This window comes from Silene latifolia, chromosome X, assembly GCF_048544455.1.
Source record: "Silene latifolia isolate original U9 population chromosome X, ASM4854445v1, whole genome shotgun sequence".
Classification (NCBI taxonomy): domain Eukaryota; kingdom Viridiplantae; phylum Streptophyta; class Magnoliopsida; order Caryophyllales; family Caryophyllaceae; genus Silene; species Silene latifolia.
This window is the reverse complement of record NC_133537.1, coordinates 109,632,927-109,637,100: the sequence shown is the minus strand read 5'-3', so window position 1 is coordinate 109,637,100 and position 4,174 is coordinate 109,632,927. Positions and strand designations below refer to the sequence as shown.

At 36.9% G+C, this 4,174-nt stretch overlaps 1 non-coding gene across 1 annotated transcript; it reads right to left on the bottom strand.

Moving 5' to 3' along the window:
* Positions 1–3,054: 3,054 nt before the first annotated feature.
* Positions 3,055–3,161, bottom strand: LOC141624929 (small nucleolar RNA R71). Its single transcript, XR_012534731.1, has one exon. It is a non-coding gene; the product is annotated as a small nucleolar RNA R71 (small nucleolar RNA).
* Positions 3,162–4,174: the final 1,013 nt, after the last annotated feature.

Below are 4,174 nucleotides of genomic sequence, written 5' to 3'. Positions count from 1 at the left end.
CTGAGCCTAAGGATATTGAACGCATGAAATCGATTCCCTATGCTTCCGCTGTTGGATCGATGATGTATGCTATGATGTGTTCTCATCCTGATCTCTCGTATGCTTTAAGTATGACGAGTCGTTTTAGGAAAACTCCAGGTGAGAGTCACTGGATAGCCGTCAAGAATATTTTGAAGTACTTGAGAAGGACTAAAGATTCATTCTTAGTGTTTGGAGGAGAATCTGAATTACGTATAAGAGGTTATACGGATGCCAGTTTCCAAACCAATATGGATGGTTTGAAATCCCAGGCTGGTTTTGTCTTTTTGTTGAACGGACGGGCGGTTTGCTGGGAAGTTTCAAGGAGTCTCAGGATCTTGATTCTACAACTAAGTGAGTACATTGCGCCTCTCCTGGTCGTAAAGGAAGCTGTTTGGATTTGGCAATTTTTAGAGGGACTGAAGGTAGTTCCAACCACCGAGGATCCTATCACTTTGTATTGTGATAACAGTGGGGCAATTTTTCAAGCAAAAGAGCCCAAGTCTAGTAACAAGTCTAGACACGTACTTAGTAAATTTCATGTAATTAGAGATTTAATCGAAAGGAAAGAAATTACAGTTTGTAAGGTTGGGACAGCTGACAACATCGCTGATCCTTTAACCAAGCTTTTGTCTCAAACTGAACATGATAGTCATGTAGTTTCGATGGGATTGAGACGAATGCCAGAACTGTTGTAAATTATATGATATGTAATAATTAAGATATTGTATTTATTATTTCATATATGATAATTGCATTTATCGTTGTATTCAGTTTTATATCTGAATTTTTATATACTTTGTTTTATCCAAATAAATTGTAGTGACAAAGTCGAACTCTATTAAAGTGAACTGGACTAACATTGTATTTTGTCCCTAGTTACTTAATGAGGTGACGTCTCGGAGTGACTAGATTGTAAGGCGATAGATGACAGGTTCGACTGTCATATGGTCATAGTGATGACTGGTCGGTTACATAGGCAGATTGTGAGACGATTTGTCGGACAATGATCGTTTACAGAGTCCTTTTGTTGCTGGGTCGTAGCGAGAATTTCAATATATTCGTACGAGTCAATTCTTTAAACTGGTGACTATTTGTCTGAGTTGGTGCGGTTTTCCGGTGGCTTTGGTTTTTGTTCTAGGTCGCACCGTAAAAGGAGGCTAATGAGCATTTACCGGGTCATTGTTATCCGTATCAAACGAAGGAAATAGGTCAACGGGATTGTCCATTTATGTCATATTTTATCTCAAGGCCACTCGAGGAGAGGTGACTGTAAATGCGTGGCCACGCTCGGATGAGATCTATTGTAGATTATCCGGTCGATACCATTCTCCGATCGAGGAAACCACTTTATGATATGATCACGTGCAAGAACGACCTGAAAGACATCTTGCATAGAGTGGGAGATATTATTGGACAAGAGAATTGGTAATGCACACTTGTGTCGGACAAGTGGGAGATTGTTGGAGTATATGTCCTCCACAATAAATGCGTTTACATATTAAATCTCGTAAAAGGAATATCAGGGATTTATCTTTTTATTTGTCAGATGGTCATCGTTAATCTGTAATGATTGGCTGACTACAGTTTGACATTACTCTCGTATGACGGCGGTGATCAGCTGATCCCTTTAGGTCACACCTATAGGATAACGCCCAAAAAAGAATGAATTAATTGTTTGTATGAGATACGAGATAATTAATACCTTGTATTATTTGACTTTTAGTAAATCACGTAAATGTATTATTTGATGTCGGGTTACGAATTCGAGACAACGATATTTATTATTTAATTATGTGATATTAAATAATAAATAAATAAATTAGAATTTATTAATTAATTAATTTTATACGATATGTGTATATGTTTTGAGGTGGAATAAGTTAGCTATTAAATTTTACAAGAGGTTGTAAAATTAGCTAAATGGGTTAATATTGACACATAGTATGTTGGTAAAATATTCTTATGATTACTTAATAGTTAAGTATTCATTGGTAGTTAATTTGTATTATTTAAGTGTTAAATAATTAAATTAATATTTAATTATGTAAGATAATTAAACATAAGACTTATAAGCATTTGTGGGGCAAATATCGAAAATCGAAATGGACCAAATACAGTCCAAATGTTCCGGTTTTTTATAGGACACCAAGTGTCCTTTTAAGTGGAAATTCGACTACCTTTTGTTCCCCATATTTGGCTATAAATACCCTACTATTCACTTCATTTTCTTAGTTGGAAAAATTAGAAGTAAAATTGGTCTTTTTGAGGGCTCCAAAACCGGTTGCCTTTCCTCCATTAAAGACCATTTTTTCCTTCTTATTTTGTTCATCTTTTTATCCAAAAACACATATAAATATCAACTAATAATATTATCAAAGTAATATTATTAATTAGTACATCAAATATACAAATAAACAAGGTTACTACAACATTTACCTAGTTAGTATTTTAGTAGTATTTTGGGTTTATCTTGGGTGCCACCTTAGGAGATTACCTACTTTGGTATATAAGGTGTTGGAGGATCATCTTTATTGCATTAGCACAAGAACAACATCAAGGAAGGAGTCCTTGAGTTGTACCCATTTTACCTTATAACAATGTAAGAAATTTTTGTCTTAAGATGGTTTAATACCATCTCTTTTATATTTTGCTATGCATGCATGTAGATTTAGACCACCTAAAATTAATTTGTTATTTTGATATCATAAGATGAGTATTAGTTTGGTCTAAATACCTAACACGTATTTGGAGATCAAACCGGCTTTCATTGTCCTTTAGGAGAGGAGGCAATTTGAGGGAAGTCCTTTGGAGGATCCCAATTTGCATGTGCAAAACTATTGTGACTATTTCTCCATGATTAGGCAAGCGGGAGTCACGTAAGCTCAAATAAGGGAGATATTCTTCCCTATTTCATTGAAAGGCAAGGCTAAGCTATGGATCAATAGCCTTGATAGAGAAGCCATGAGGATCACCAATTGGGAGACTTTGGCTCATACGTTTTACCAAAATTATTTTCCACCGGAGAAAACTCAAACTTTGAGGAGCCAAATCACGGGGTTCCGCCAACAAGCACTAGAGAGCTTGTATTAAGCTTGGGAGAGATACAAGAAGTATCAAAGACAATCCCCACATCATGGGTTAGATCCTTCGTTTCTTGCTATAACATTCTACAATGGATGTTGTGCTGAGTCCCGATGAGTTCTTGATTCCGCCAACAATCGGCGGTTTGATCAAATTGACACCGATATTGCTCATGCCATGATTGAATCCATGGCGATTCATGATGTCCAATATGTCAATTCCCGGAGTGCACCAATCAAGGGTAAAGAGAAAGCTTTCGATACTTCCGTTTTGAAGGCTCAAATCTTATTGCTTCAACAAAAATTGGAGACTCAAAATACGGCATCATCTTTTCAACAAGTCAATGACATGTCCACTACTAGCCAAATTGTTGTTTGTGAAGATTGCGGAGGCGCGGGACATTGCACCACCTTATGTCAAGCCACTATTGAGGAGGTAAATGCTTTTCAAAGCTTTAGATAAAGTTCATTTCCACCGGGTACGTTTTACAATACTTACAATCCCAACACAAGTTCCACCTGAATTTGTCTTACAAAAGCAACAATGTGCTAAATCCTCAACGACAAAATACTTTTGTGCCTCAACCTCAACAACAACAACAAAATACTTACATTCAACCACAACAAAGGTTTAATTATCCACCAGGCTATCAAAATAAAAGCCAAAACCAAAATCAAAGGCCACCTCAACAAAACTTTCAACAAAACTTCCAACCAATCCAAGGTCCTCCCCCAAATGCCAAACAAAATAACCAAGGGGAAGCAAACTTGAAGCCTTGGTGATGCAAATGGCTAAGACCCAAACCGAATTGTTGGCTCAAATGCAAAAGAGTGATCAAGCTCACAATACCGCAATCAAAATGCTAGAGAACCAAATGGCTCAACTAGCCTCTTCTAGCTCTCAAAGGAAGACGGGTCAACTACCACCCCAAGGTGAGAAACCACATGACAACGTCATTGCTATTTCCTTTAAAAGTGGCACCAAATATGATGAGCCACTTATGCCTAAAGAAAGTGAGGAGGTACTCGTTGAAATGGAGGTTTCTCCTAATGGAGAGAAAGGTGAAGTTATT